Below are 16495 nucleotides of genomic sequence, written 5' to 3' on the forward strand. Positions count from 1 at the left end.
ACTAAGAACCCTACCATTAACCCTGTATTCCGCATTCTTATTTGTCTTTCCAAAATGGACAACCTCACACTTGGCAGGGTTGAACTCCATCTGCCATTCCTTAGCCAAGCTCTGCATCACATCTTACAGTGTGAAAACAGGCCTTTCAGACCAACAAGTCCACCCCAACCCTCTGAAGAGTAAACCACCTAGATCCATTCCCCTACCCTACATTTACCCCTGACTAATGCACCTAACACAATGGGCAATTTAGCATGGTCAATTCACCTGATCTGCATATCTTTTGAATTGTGAGAGGAAACTGGAACACCCGGAGGAAACACACAGAGACACGAGAGAATGTGCAAACTCCACACAGACCTGAGGCTGGAATCGAACCTGGGTCCCTGGTGCTGTGAGACAGCAGTGCTAACCACTGAGCCACCATGCCATGTAATTAACAACCTTCTCTTCATTTCCCTGTTATTAATCTAGTGGAAACAAATTATTGCAGTTGCTTGAGATCTGAAATAGAAACAGAAAGTGCTGGAGAAATTTAGCAGGTCTGGTACATCAATGAGTGAGAAACAGAGTTGGTCAGTATTTTGTCAGAAGTTCAGTAATTTAAAGAAGGAATGTACCTATGTATTTCAATGATCAACAGATATATGATAAAGACAGAAAATCAAATTTATCACTGCTTTGGGAAACAAAAGATTAAGAAGAACAAAAATCCTCCAGTATTTCATGTAATGACTGCAAAGATTTTGACAAAATCTTCCAGTTTTCAGAAAACAAGGTATAGCCCAACAACATTTGGTTTGTGTCATGGATAATCTGTCTCTGAATTGTAATGATGTCACAATTCTTGGGAAGACCAAACATGGGCATGACACTGGAATAACCCGACAAAGGCTGGTATCCTGTTACCAAGTCACCTTTTACTTACACATGGAGAGTCCTTGACACTGTTCTAACTCTGTTAGAGCCAGCTCTCGTAATGAACAGGATGTCTGACACAAAAACAGAAGTTGCTGGAAAAGCTCAGCAGGCCTGGCAGCATCTGTGAAGAGACATCAGAGCTAATGTTTCGGGTCCATTGAGGAATGATCACCATACCCAAAACATTAACTCTGATTTCTTTTCACAGATGCTGCCTGACCAGCTCAGCTTTTCTAGCAACTCCTGATTTTGTTTCCAATTTACAGCATCTGCAGCTCTTCCGGTTTTTACGATGTCCGACACTTCAGTTCTTGTCTGTCAGCCAGGATTCCCCGATTGAACTAGGTTAACAGCCTCAGTCAGGGAACTCACATTCTGTGAGGTCCACCTAGCTGACCTTGTAATGATCCTGACAGATATGAACTGTCACCATTTCATGGCAGTAGCAAGGAAACATGCTCTTGTTTTCAGAAGTAGAGCCTGTTAAATCAACATTGGGCAAACCAATTTCTTTGGTTCAATCTACTCTTCAAACAGGATTGGATCTGATTCTGCCAAAACAGAAGATATCTAGAAGATGCCTGCACCACAAGTTAAATATGTCTTTCTTCACATGTATTTTGAATGTTTCAATCATCCTCTACTCTTTGAGAATTTATTCACACAGATACACTGTACACGTGGCAGGTAGATTACCAGCACTTTTTAAAAAAATTCTCAGAAATGCTTTCTCAGTGAGCAAATGTGTTCTTCAACATGATTCCTTCAAGCTTAACACATTGGAAGCAGATGCGTCTCAGAAAGACCTCAGAGCATGGTTATTACAGGAAGACAAACCTATTGTATTTCATTGTAAAGTCATTATGATGGGTCAGACAAACTATTCCAATGTAGAAATGGAAACTCTTGCTCATTGCCAGGCAGAGCAGAGTCAGAAAGCACCAGCTCAAGATGACCTCATCAACAGGCAGCCTGAATATATTCAACAGATCCCTGTACATTATATTCTTCCCGCTCATTCAGAGATGAACTAACATTCTCTAAGAGTGTAATTTTCAATGGTATACAAGTGATTGTTCCACAAGTTCTATGTTGCTTAACCATCTACACATATTCAAGTGGACAAAAAAGGACAAGAGATTGGCACATGAAACCATCTACCAGCCTGGCATCAGTAAGGAAATTGATCAATTGATTAGGTTGTGCAGAAATCTTAATCAACCTCCACAGTTGACAAAATCTTTCCTTCCATTCAAAATTCCTTCTGAGCCGTGCTACAAAATTGCAACTGATATCTTCCAAGACCAAGGATACAAATACATCCAGGCGACTATTACAGTAACAAACATATCAAAGATTTCACTAGAGCAGCAGTTGTTGGCACATTGACCACCATGTTCAGAATGTTTTGCATATGTCAGGATATTGTGTCTGACAAAGGACTGTTGTTCACTAGTGCACACTTCCAAGACATGTCCAAGAAGAGGGATACTCAAAACATTACTCTTCTCCTCACTACCCTGAGTCTCACAGAGTGCAGTATTCATAAAATCTATGATTTGCCAAGTCTACAAGTTACTCCTCAAGGCGTGGGTCTGCGTGGGTTTCCTCCGGGTGCTCCGGTTTCCTCCCATAGTCCAAAGATCTGCAGGTCAGGTGAATTGGCCATGCTAAATTGCCTGTAGTGTTAGGTAAGGGGTAAATGTAGGGGTATGGGTGGGTTGTGCTTTGGCGGGTCGGTGTGGACTTGTTGGGCCGAAGGGCCTGTTTCCACACTGTAATGTAATCTAATCTAATGTAATCTATAGCAATGGTATACCATCTCTGACAGCTCTCATGATTGGGAGACAGATCCACAAAATCCTTCCAATACCAAATAGGATTGTTAATCTGATTTTGACCTGAATTCTACATTCCTGCAAATCCCTGATAATCTTGCATCCCCTTGGTAATTCAAGAATCTATCATCCTCTGCCTTAAAAATGTTTGAAGATTCTGCATCCTCTGCCTTTGAGGAAGGGAACTCCAAAGACTCACCACCATCTGAGAGAATAAAAACTTCCTACTCTGGAATCTCCCACAAACGGAAACATTCTTTCAACATCCACCCAGCACAGTCCCCACAGGATCTTGTCTGTTACAATTAAGTCTAAACTCCAGGGGAGACAGGCCAAGCCTGCCTATGTAAATGAGAGGCCAAGTTGTTCAGCAGTCATTGTCTTGGAAGTGGCTCAAATCATCAAGGAAATTAGTGATGTTTCACCTCAAAACTGGTACAAATCAGATAAGTGCAGATTTCCTTCTTAAGTACAACATTGCTCTATACATTTTCCAGAAAATTCCATGTGTCCAGTCCCAAGTGCTACTCTGTCTGTAGGAATATTGATTGAAACTCTCAAACTAGTGAAGCTCTTTTTTTATTCTGAGACAGATAATAATGACTCAGGCAACCCGACTCAGCAGGATGTTTATTGGAAGTGTGTGCGAGTGCCATCAGAAACAGCTCTGCAGTGTAAACACTCTGACTTTCCTGCTTTAGGAAAACTTCCTGGACCACACACTAATTTGCTGTTTCCACTGTAAGGCAGCTAGGAGAGCAAACATAAACATCTCCATTCAATGTGCCCCTGCACTGCAGGAGTTTTCTGCCAACAGAAAGGAATAATTTGATTAGGGATAGTCAACATGGTTTTGGGAAGGGTAGGTCATGCCTCACAAACATAGAACATTACAGCACAGTACAGGCCCTTCAGCCCTCAATGTTGCACCAACCTGTGAAACCAATCTGAAGCCCATCTAACCTACACTATTCCATTATCACCTATATGTTTATCCAATGACCATTTAAATGCCCTTAATGTTGGCGAGTCTACTACTGTGCAAAAGTGAGGACTGCAGATGCTGGAGATGAGAGTCAAGAGTGTGGTGCTGGAAACGCACAGCAGGTCAGGCAGCATCCGAGGAGCAGGAGAATCGAGATTTCGGACAAAAGCCCTTCATCAGAAAGGCCCCCAGTCAGGAGTCTACTACTGTTGCAACCTCATTGAGTTCTTTGAGAAGGTGACCAAATAGGTGGATGAGGGTAAAGCGGTTGATGTGGTGTATTTGGATTTCAGTAAAGCTTTTGATAAGGTTCCCCATGGTAGGCTATTGCACAAAATACAGGGGCATGAATTAAGGGTGATTTAGCAGTTTGGATCAGAAATTGGCTAGTTGAAAGATGACAGAGGGTGACGGTTGATGGGAAATGTTCATCCCAGAGTTCAGTTACTAGTGGTATACCGCAGGGATCTGTTTTGGGGCCACTGCTGTTTATCATTTTTATAAATGACCTGGATGAGGGTACAGAGGATGGGTTAGTAAATTTGTGGATGGCACTAAGGTCGGTGGAGTTGTGGATAGTGCAGAAAGATTTTGCAGGTTACAGAGGGATATGGATAAGCTACAGAGCTGGGCTGAGAGATAGCAAATGAAGTTTAATGCAGAAAATTGTGAGGTGATCCACTTTGGAAGGAGTAACAGCAATACAGAATACTGGACTAATGGTAAGATTCTTGGTAGTGTGGATGAGCAGAGAGATCTTGGTATCCATGTGCTTAGATCCCTGAAAGTTGCCACCCAGGTTGATAGGGTTGGTAAGAAGACATATGGTGTGTTAGCTTTCATTGGTAGAGGGATTGAGTTTTGGAGTCATGAGGTCATGCTGCAGCTATACAAAACTTTGGTGCAGCTGCACTTGGAGTATTGCATACAGTTATGGTCACTGCATTATAGGAAGGATGTGGAAGCATTGGAAAGGGTGCAGAGGAGATTTACCAGGATGTTGCCTGGTATAGAGGGGTCTTATGAGGAAAGGCTAAGGGACTCGAGGCTCTTCTCAATAGAGAAAAGAAGGTTAAAAGGTGACCTAATCAAGACATACAAGATGCTCAGAGGATGAGAGATGGTGGACAGTGTGAACCTTTTTCCTTGGATTGATGATGGCTATCACAAGGGGACATAGCTTTAAACTGAGGGGTGATAGATATCGGACAAATGTCAGATGTAGGTTCTTTACTCAGAGACTAGTAGCGCTCTGCCTGTAACAATAGTAGACTCTTTACAGCACAGCAGGTCAGGCAGCATCCAGGGAACAGGAGATTCGACGTTTCGGGCACAGGCCCTTCCTCAGGCCTGTGCCCGAAACGTCGAATCTCCTGTTCCCTGGATGCTGCCTGACCTGCTGTGCTGTTCCAGCAATAAAGTTTCAACTTTGATCTCCAGCATCTGCAGACCTCACTTTCTCACAATAGTAGACTCGCCAACTTTAAGGGTATTTAAATGGTCATTGGATAAATATATGAATGATAATGGAATAATCTGATGGGCTTCAGATTGTTTTCACAAGTCGGCGCAACATCGAGGGCTAAATGTCCTGTACTGTGCTGTAATGTTCTATGTTCTAACATCATGTCAGAACCCAGGCATGTGTTGAGGCAGAGATTTCTGTTGCCAGTACACATGGGGATAGATCTGGCAGAATAGAAACCCATGTAATACTCCCATTAAAATATGGTTGAATATGAAGTAAGGGACAAAGGTACTCTCTAGAAATTAAAGCAAAGAGGTTCTGGTGCAACAGAAACCTATTGGACACTTGTTATGGCCTTAATAAAAATTTCTACAGGTATTTGAAAATTTTAACAGCAGACATCATTTTCAACCATAATACTGGATTTTGTTTTGCTTGTTTCAGCGATGTTTAAAGGGATTTCATAACAGCTAGATAAAAAAAAGGCAAAAATGCTCCCACAGGAAATATATTGGATTTTGATAGGAAGAATAGAAGTGTAGGCTATTTTCTAAATGGGTAAGGCTTTGAAAATCTGAAGCACTAAGGGAGTTAGGAAGCATACTTCAGGATTCTCTTAAAGTTAACACGTAGGTTCAGTTGGTAGTTCGGAAGGCAAAATTAATGTTAAAATTCATTCAAAAAGGTGAGAATACAAAGAGCAGAGATGTACTGCTGAGGCTGTGGAAGGCTCTGGTCAGACATTATTTGGAATATTGTTTTAGTCCCCATATCTAAGGAAGGATGTTCTGGTGTTGGAAGGGGTCCAGAGGAGGTTTACAAGAATGATCCCGGGGATGAAGAGCTTGTTGTAGAAGGAGTGGTTGAGGATTCTGGGTCTGTAGCGTTAAAATCAACTAAATGAAAGAGAGGACTGTAGATGCTGGAGATTAGAGTCAAGAATGTGGTGCTGGAAAAACACAGCAGGTCAGGCAACATCCGAGGAGCAGGACAGTCGACATTTCAGGCATAAGCCCTTCATCAGGGTTAGACCACTGTGAAAGATGCCTACCACTCCATCCCCCACCTTAATTTCCAGAACTGTGACCACAATGCCGTGTTTCTTCTCCTGGCTTGCAGGCAAAAGTTCAAGCTGGAGGCCCCTTCACGGATACAGGTCCAGTGCTGGTCGGAGGAGGCAGAGGGTCAACTCTGGTGCTGTCTAGAATCGGATGAATGGGCCGTGTTCAAACAGGCAGCAGGTACCTTGGATGATATGCCACGACCGTCACAGACTTTATCAGCAAGTGTGTGGAGGAAGTCAATCCGGGTGTTCCCCAAAAGGAAACCCTGGATGAATCAGGAAATACAAAACCTACTAAAAACCAGGGGTGAGGCCTTCAGATCAGGAGACCCATTCAATTAAAAGGAATCCAAGTATGACCTTTGCAGAGTCATTAAGACAGCCAAGGACCAATAGTAATCCAAACTACAGACCCAGAAAACCCCCAGCGACTATGGCAACGACTGAATGACATCACAGGTTCTAAAAAGAGACAGTGCAAGATAGAAGACAATGACACATCCCTCCCAGACCGTCTCAACGCCATCTATGCTCGCTTTGAGCAGAATGTCGGTGGAGAGGTAACACCTATTTCGAAAAGTCCTGGCGAACCTATCCCAACACTCACTGCATCAGAGGTCAGATCAGTTTTCCTTCGTGTGAATCTAAGGAAAGTGATGGGACCAGACGGAGTACCAGGCCGTGCACTCAGAGCATGTGCAGATCAACTGGCAGATGTCTTCTCGGACATCTTCAACCTCTCCCTGCAGCAGGCCACTGTCCCTGCTTGTTTCAAGAGGGCCAACATCATCCCTGTGCCTAAGAGCGCTCATGCAGCATGTCTCAATGACTACCGCCCAGTGGCCCTAACTTCGGTGGTCAAGAAATGCTTTGAAAGGCTGGTCATGGCATTAATCAACTCCAGCATCCCCACTACTCTTGACCCACTCCAATTTACCTTATGACTAACAGATCCATGTCAGTTGCCATATCACTTGTCCTTCACTCCTCCCTAGAACATCTTAACACCAAGAACAGCTACGTAAGAATCCTACTCATTGACTACAGTTCAGCCTTCAACACGATTATCCCCTCAAGACTGATTACTAACTTAATGATCTCGGACTAAGCCCTACTCTCTGCAACTGGATCCTCAGTTATCTGACCCATAGGCCACAATCAGTGAAAATTTGGGACAAGGTTTCATCCTCACTAACACTCAACACTGGAATCCTCTAGGGGTGAGTACTCAGCCCCTACTATACTCATTGTATACCCATGACTGCGTCACCAAATACCAGACTAATGCCATTTACAAGTTTGCTGATGACACCACCATAGTCAGTCGAATCTCAAATGGCAACGAAACAGACTACAGACGGGAGGTAGAAGACCTGGAAAAATGGGGCACTGAGAACAACCTAGCTCTCAATGCCAGCAAAACCAAGGAACACATTATTGACTTTCGGCGGGATGTTATTCATGCTCTCCCTACACATTAACAGCACAGACCTGGAACGAGTGGAGAGTGTCAAGCTCCTGGGAGTGGTCATCCACAACAAGCTTTCTAGGAGTCTTCATGAGGATGCACTGGTTACAAAGGTCCAACAACATCTCCTCTTCCTCAGGCAGCTGAGAAAATTTGGCATGACAGCGAATACCCTTGCCAATTTTTATAGGTGCGCCATCGAGAGCATTCTGTCTGGATGTCTCACTACCTGGTATGGCAACTGTACCATTCAAAATCGGAGACGGTTATAGAGAGTGGTGAACTCGGCCCAGACAATCATAAAGACCAATCTCCCATCTATAGAATCCATTTACTAGGCCCAATGTCAAAGAAAGGCCGCCAGCATTTTCAAAGATCCATCCCACCCTGGCAATGCTTTTCTACAGCCTCTACCATCAGAGAGAAGGTACAGAAGCCTGAACACACGCACCAGCTGGTTTCGAAGCAGTGTCTACCCTACTGTTGTTAGAACACTGAATGGACTCACAAACTCTTAACACTCACCTGTACCTCTGTTTTTGGTTTTGCCGCTGTTTACCTATTATTTACTTAGCTCTGCTATTTAACTCTGTTATCTGCCTGTATTGCTCGCAAGACAAAGCTTTTCACTGTGCCTCAGTACACATGACAATAAATTCAGTTCAATTCAATTCTAGTGGCAATCTGATGTATTTTCTGGCGATTGGAATCTTTTCAAATTGGAAAGATATTCAATTTAAAAATAAGACATGAAATGATACAGCACAGAAGGTAGATGTTCTGGACATCGCGTCTGCACTGAGAATACTGATGTTCATTTTGAGACATGTGAGTCTTCATTTCTATTCTCTACTATTCTGTTAAATTGGAAGCATGATTTTAAGACCGTTTGTTTATTTTGTGACAGGCATTTGGGGCTGCTAGACAATAGTCTGGGAAGTCATGCAAAATACCAGTTGTATATCAGCAGATCTATATCACTCATTTATAAACTGTTGCCTTTGATAGTCTCCTGTGGTGAGATTAGAATGTCCCATATAGGATTCACATAAGTGGATGAGACTGGAAAACAAGTGTATAGAAGTTATAACTACATCATTGAACAGCAAAGGCTCTTGTGGTGAAATGGTAGTGTCCTTACCTTTGGACCAGATGCCCTGGGCTCAAGTCTAATTTGCGTCAGACAGAAAGAGGTCTTTAAGGGGAGTCAGTGAAGGAGATTAGTGCAATTGCCTTGGATTACTTTGAGGAAGATGGTGGTGTAGTGGGTAATGTCACTCGATCAGTAATCCAGCATCTCAGGCTAATGCATTGGAAGGACTCTAGCAGGCAGCATGGTGGCTCAGCGGTTAGCACTGCTGCCTCACAGCACCAGGGACCCAGGTTTGATTCCAGCCTCGGGTGACTGTCTGTGTGGAGTTTTCACTTTGTCTGCGTGGGTTTCCTCCGGGTGCTCTGGTTTCCTCCCACATTCTAAAAGTTGTTCAGGTCAGGTGAATTAGCCATGCTAAACTACCCATAGTGCTAGGTGCAGGGGTAAATGTGGGGAAGTGAGTCTGAATGGGTTACTGTTTGGAGGGTTGGTGAGGACTTGTTGGGCTGAAGGGCCTGTTTCTATGCTGTAGGGAATCTAATCTAATCTTGCAGTTCAAGTCATAATAGACAAGATTCCCTCCAATGTGGAAACAGGCCCTTTGGCCCAACAAGTCCACACTGACCCTCTGAACAGCAACCCACCCAGTTCCATTACCCTACCCTATATTTACCCTGACTAATTCAGCTGACACTATGGGCAATTTAGCCTGGCCAATTCACCTAACCTGCACATCTTTGGACTGTGGGAGGAAACCGGAGCACTCGGAGCAAACCCACGCAGGCATGGGAAGAATGTGCAAACTCCACACAGACAAATGCCCAAGGGTGGAATTGAACCTGGATCCCTGGCACTGTGAGGCAGCAGTGCTAACCACTGAGCCACTGTGCTGCCCCCAAATATGGCTGAATAGACTAAATAAAAATACTGTACCTCGAATTGAACTGCATTGTCAGATGTAATTCTGATTCAGACTGAGGCTGATTACCTGTTCGGTATAGGAAAGTTTACAGACTAAGATAATATGTCACTTATACTACTCAAGAAAAATGGGCCTATTCTGGAGAAATTTTGCTCTGATAGGATAATTATTTATAATATCCATGCAACATGTGATAGTCAACCTGTTGTTCAGCAGATAACCTGATTGCATTGCCAAGTGAAAAAATGAGGAGATTGATCAATTTGCCTTTGCCGACAGCAGATGAGGGAATTTCCCAGTTGAGTGAGAACTCTATCCAGAGTTATCTTCAGATTGAAGACGGTTTCAATCATTAATCCCAAACTTCCCAGGAGGCAAAGGAAATTCAGCATGTCCATTAAGATTCTTAACAATTTCTACAGTTGCACCATACTAAGCATCCTATCTGGGTGCATCACAGTGTGGTTCGGCAACTGCTCATCCCAAAACTATGAGAAACCCCAGAGATTCATGAACATAGTCCAGTCCATCACGCAAACCAGTCTCCTATTGATCAATTCCATCTATACTTCCCGCTGCCTTGGGAAAGCAACTAACATGATCAAAGACCCCCTCCCACCCTAGTTATTCTCTCTGCCAACCTCTTTTGTCAGGCAGGAGATATAAAAGGTTGTATACACGTATGAATATATTCAAGGACAGCTTCTTGCCTGCTGTTATCAGAGTTTTGAATCGACCTCTTTAATGTTAATGTTGATCTCTCTCTGTACCTACTCAGCAGCTGCAACACTATATCCTGCACTCTGTTCTGTTACTCTGATGCTCTTATATAGTACGATCTGCCCATAAAGTAGGTAAAGCAACACATTTCCCTGTGCCTCCGCACACGTGACAGTAGTAAATCAAATTAAGTCAAATCAAATCAAAATCAAATAAATGAGTTGACACCTTCATTAAAAACAATGATATTTCATATAAATTCACTAATATGTTTAGTAACATCACACAGCATGATTTCAATTCAATCTGTGCCTCAGACAATATCTATAAAACAGCTGATTTTCATTGTACTTTTGCTGATATTGTACAGAATGCTTCATACCATATATTAGTCCCATAATTACACTGTCAACATGCACACAAAGTGCAGTTAATACAACTGGTGTTGGCTTGAAGGACAAGGTCAAAATATCACTATTCACGGTGCCAAGGTTACTTGTGCGTCATTACATTGTACAGGATTCAAAAACTAAGCAATGGTTTGCAGCAATAGTCAGTTATCCTAACAGCTGTCAGGGAGTATGAGTCCCTAGGGTTAGTTAAATCAAGTCTTGTCAGTCACTTTTTTGGCCTTAAATGTTTCTATGAAGCCAACGGCATGTGCTGCAAAAAGAGCTAGGCAATGAATACAGTTTGGGAATGCCACACTGCTGTCTGCCGTTTTCAATAGTAACAAAAAAATGCAATGACTTTGTAATGATCCATTTTAAGGCAGGCAGAAGATATTGTGAGATTTCCATGTTGTTGTGCCCAAATGGAATTAATGACTCCCACAAAAAACAAAAGAAAACCCTCCTTGTTTTTAAATGGAAACACCTCAAGAATTAAAAAAAGGTGCAACAATGAGACATTATTTTTAGTACATAACTACTGATTTGGTGAACACCTATTTATCGATGTTGGTATTATTTGTTTAGCTGCTTGCTCATTGTCAGATGGTTAGCTTAAGACTTCCAGTAAGGTTGCCAGCAGTACAGTATGGCAGTGGGAATGAGAGGAGGGAGGCTAACATGGCAGGACAGCTTAAACTATTCAATGGCCTATCATATTGCAAAGTCAAATTGTGTTTGAAATGGAGATGGATGCAGCTGGCTAAAGGATGCAGTAACAAATTGAGTCCGTTAATGTACTCAGCCTGAAAACAAAGTTGGCAGAAGTGACAAGTTTGAGAACCAAACTTTTCAGTTTCTTCCTTGCTCATAGTTCTGGGATCTGATTTGTTCCTGCGAGGCATGTGGCAGATGATTTCATGGGTTTGGCATGAATCAATTGGAAAGCAATAAGAATTTCCATTCACCCAGATCCAATCTAATTATTACAATTTTACTGAATTGTTGGGTGATGTTTAAATCTGAATTTATTGATTTTTTTTCTCTTAGTAAGTGGCACGGTGGCACAGTGGTTAGCACTGCTGCCTCACAGCGCTAGAGATCCAGGTTCGATTCCCACCTCGGGCAACTGTCTGTGTGGAGTTTGCACATTCTCCCCGTGTCTGCGTGGGTTTCCTCTGTGTGCTCTGGTTTCCTCCCACAGTCCAAAGATGTGCAGGTTAGATGAATTGGCCGTGCTAAAATTGCCCGTAGTGTTAGGTGTAGGGAAATGGGTCTGGGTGGGTTGCTCTTCGGAGGGTCAGTGTGAACTTGTTGGGCCGAAGGGCCTGTTTCCACACTGCAAGTAATCTAAAAAAAAGTGTTCACACTATGAGGTTTCTACGATTCTATAAAGTGGAGTGAAATGATGTGTTAATCTGGGACTGCTGTCATATGAACATGCCAGTTCAAAATGAGTAAACTCTAAGCTTATCTACTGAAGTCATCATTGTCAAATCACCAGTATAAGAAAACAAAATATATGAGATGAGCAGGTGAGGGAAATGAAAAAAAATACATGGCAGCATTTACTTACCAGGTATCTATCTCTCCATTGATTGAAAAATTGCATTCTGCTCGAATACTCACTTCTGCGGAAAGAACGTGAGACAAACATGGTTCAATGAAATGAAATAATATCTGTTTCTCAGCAGCTTGGGCTTTATCACCAATAACATTCCTCAAAGAATGCATGTACATAGAACATCCCACTGAGCACTGACAGAAGCTGCTTCAGGCAAGATGCTTGTCGTGCGCTTTCTTCATAAAGTGTTATCTGCCCTTGAAATGTGTCAGTTTTACTTGAACAAGGCGTTAGGGAAGTGATGCTTGATTTATGTATTTCTGCAAAAACTTCTTTTCCTGCTTCCTTTCACATTTACAAAGCAAGATTTTTGCAAGTTAGGGTGTCATTTTTGTGATGCTCCATATTTTCTTTCTAATTTGTCATTACAGAAAGACTTTATTTCAAGAATGGTCTCCTGTGAGAGAGTAAATAGAATTTGACATTGATCTGACACACAATGCAGTTACAGTATGTAGCTAAATTGAATGGGTCACCATGACCAAGAAGATAATGTTAAAGAAGAACAATCCAGAGACCAGACTAATGCTTTAGGGGCACAGGTTCAAATGCTCCCTGATGTGGAATTTAAATTCAATTAATAAATCTGGAATATGAAGCTAGGCTCAGTGATGGTAACCATCAAAACTACAATTGATAATTGTGAAAACCTGTCTGCTTCACTCGTATCCTTTAGGGAAGGAACTCTGCCATCCTTACTCAGTCCGGCCTACATTTAACTCCAAAAGCACTTCTGAAAAGGCCTGGTGGCCAATCAATTTGTGTGCTCTCAGGGATAGGCGGCAAATGCGTGAGACTTACTTGTCCTTCATAGGACGTATCTCATGAAGTAGAGAGCTAATTTACTGATATCTTATAATTGAAAGAAAATAAAATATTGGAATCTGCTTCGTTATGAAAAATATTTTACATAACTAGCCATTCAATTAGGTTGTGTTCAGTAGTTTTTTAGTTTCACATTGGTAATTGTTTCACATGAAGAAAATTTAAAAAGGGCAAGTAATTGTAATGCCTTGAAATGGAGTTATTAAGAGCAACACTAAGAGGTCAGCATTTATATTAAGTAATCCATTATTCATACAAAATTGACATACCGGTAATGGTGTTGATAACAGAGTAATTTGATTTCCCTCATTGCAATTTGGTTTAAAGGTTCTTGCAGTTTTGTTATGTGTGTCCTATGCTAAACCAAGCAGATACTGAAGGTTGGAGTGAGCAGAATGGCCTTATTTATTTTGCCTACTCACACTGGCACAGCACGTTGTGATATTTGGCACAGCAAACTTTTTTAAACATCTGCTCATATCATTTGAAAGAAATCTGCATTTATAAGATGCTCAATCATGATTTCAGATTAATATAGAGGGTTTGATATTCAATAAATTATTTATGAAGTTCCTCAATGGTTATTATAAGCAAAGAATCAGGCAATTTATACACAGCAAGCTAAAACTACCATGGATGGTCAGTTAATCTATTTCCTGTTAGTTGAGGGATGTATGTTGAACAGGAGACTGGGCGTCTTCCTTAGCTTTCTCTCATGGTGTTACATGAGCTTCTGTATCAACCTTGAACAGGCAGTTGGGCTGTTTAGCTGAATAAATTATTTGTACAGAATTGGTAGTTTTACTTGTAAGAGTGGAATTTCTTTCTCTTGGGTTAAATTTAAACTTTACTAACCAGACCATCTACCTTATTCGGGCGAGATTTGGTTTAATCAGATGTTTAGCCATCTCAATATTGTTTTGGCAAAATGAAAATAATTCTTGATTTTAAGTTTTGGGGCATCTGTGACATAAACAGATATAATTCGGATGGAATTACTTTTCAAGTGTTACAGTGAATCAAAATAATAATTTACTGGATGGAACTTTTTTAAAAAAATACATTTATACTGGGAGTTAATGGAAATAATTGTTTAATCAGCAATGAGCTAAGATATCAGGAAAACCTGAGAGGCAAATAAAATTGACTATGTGCAAAATGAAAACTTACACAATTCCTTGCTCTTGTTTGATATTTTGGGGGTCGTTTAGCTCAGTTGGTTGGATGGTTGGTGATGAGTGATGTCAACAGTGTGAGTTCAATTCCTGCACCAGCTGGAGGTTATCACGGAGGACTCTCCTTCCCAACTTCACCCCTCGCCTGAAGTGTGGTGACCTTAGGATTGTCAAGAACCATTTGTCGAGAGAGCAGTCCTCTGCTACTATAGTTACTTTTGGAGGTTAAAAGAAAATTATATTAAGGACAGGATGCACACCAATAAGTCACCACTAGTACAAAGGAAACTTGCTTGATGAAGAGATCAGAAGGGTAAGTGAGAACATGGAAGTTGTCGCAATAGGGAAGATCTAACCACCAAATACAAACCTGGAAAAGGCAAGCGATTTTCCCTCTCCTTTCCAGTTTGCAGTTAGAGTTAATAAATGTACTACAGGATTGTTTTGTCGCTGGGGCATCACGAAAGCCATGAGAAATCGCTTTGAGCATGTTGAGCTGGGAGTCATAAGTGACTCAGTGAACAAAAAAGCTTAAGCCCCTTGGGTAACAGTGAACGCAGAAGGATCAAGTTCAAACTGATCAGGGGTTAAAAAAAATCAATGATCAACAATGAGATATTGCATAAAGAGTTAAATTCAATTAAATGAAAGAAAGTTTTTGGAGATGATGCTGTTTGAAAACATCTAAACACAGGACAAGTTCAATATCTTTAATGACATATGCTAAGTAATGAGAATAAATATATGCCTAGAATTTAAACAAGTGATAAATTAACTATGGAGCAATATTACCCTCTACACAGCCTGTGGTATGATAAGGGAGATGCTGTCTGAAATGAAGCTGCAAAATTATATTCAGAGGGAGGTCATTGGTGTAAAGCAGAATTTGAAAAACAGTCTGACTGTAGATGCAAAACATGATGGTAGGAACATATTTCAATAGTTGAACAGTAAAAGGACAGAAAAGAAGGGAAGTCATAAAAGGTGCAGAGAGGTTTGAAATAATGGATAGCAAACCATTGTTCATATTCTGTAAGATTACCCGCTTCAAGCTATTTTCAAGGGAAAACAAAAGCAATGCATAATTAACAAAGCAAACAGAATTCTGACTTATGTAGCCAAGTCAGTCAAACAAAAGAGAGATCAAGCTCAAACTATCAACTTCAGGAGTAAGATTATTGGATGGATCTTCAACACATATTTGCATATGAAACTAGCAGATCAACTGCTCATTTTTTACTTTATTTGTTCATGTGACATTGATGAGATTAGGAAGGCCAGCATTTATTGCCATCCTTAATTGTCCTTGAGAGGGTGGTCACAAGCTGTCTTGTTTTTTGTTTAACTGCAGTCTTTTGGTTGTTGGGACACCCACAGTCCCACGAGGAAAGGATTTTGACCCAGTGACAATGAAGCAACTGTGAGGTCTTTTCAAGTCAGGATGGTATGTGGTTTGGACGGAATCTTGCGATCAGTGGTGTTCCCTTCTATCTGCTGCTGGATGTTAGAGGTTACAGGTCAGGAAGATGCTATTAAAGGAGCGTTGGTGAGCTGCTGCAGGGCATCTTGTAGATGAGGTGGAGAATGGTGAATAAGAGAAATTGAGGACTGCAGATGCTAGAGTATCAAAGTCAAAATGCATCGTGCTGGAAAAGCACAGGTGGTCAGGCAGTATCTGAGAAGCAGGTGAATCAATGTTTCAGGCATAAGTCCTTCATCAGGAAAGTTCCTGATCCTCGGATGCTGTGCTTTTCCAGCGCCGCACTTTTCGTCGAAGACAATGATGCTTAAGTTGGTGGATGGAGCTCAGATCAAGAAGGCGTTTTGTCCTTAATGGTGTCCAGTATTTTCAGTTATTGGAGCTGCATTCATCCTGGCACATGGAAATGATTCCATCAGATTCCTGATTTATATTTTATGGATGGGAGATTTGCTTTGGGGATTCAGGTGGGGATTAATATATTGAAATAAGAGGGGCTGGAAATGTGTAGTGCAATATGATAA

At 41.5% G+C, this 16495-nt stretch overlaps 1 long non-coding RNA gene across 1 annotated transcript in view; it reads right to left on the minus strand.

The window, feature by feature from the left end:
* Positions 1-14555, minus strand: part of LOC122563408 — a 21269-nt gene extending 6714 nt beyond the window's left edge. The window contains exons 1-2 of the long non-coding RNA XR_006315585.1: positions 14487-14555; positions 12444-12498 (exon numbers count right to left, since the gene is read on the minus strand). This is a non-coding gene — a long non-coding RNA (uncharacterized LOC122563408). The remainder of the gene's footprint in view (positions 1-12443; positions 12499-14486) is intronic.
* Positions 14556-16495: the final 1940 nt, after the last annotated feature.

The sequence above is a fragment of the Chiloscyllium plagiosum genome, chromosome 27, assembly GCF_004010195.1.
Source record: "Chiloscyllium plagiosum isolate BGI_BamShark_2017 chromosome 27, ASM401019v2, whole genome shotgun sequence".
Taxonomy (NCBI): Eukaryota; Metazoa; Chordata; class Chondrichthyes; order Orectolobiformes; family Hemiscylliidae; genus Chiloscyllium; species Chiloscyllium plagiosum.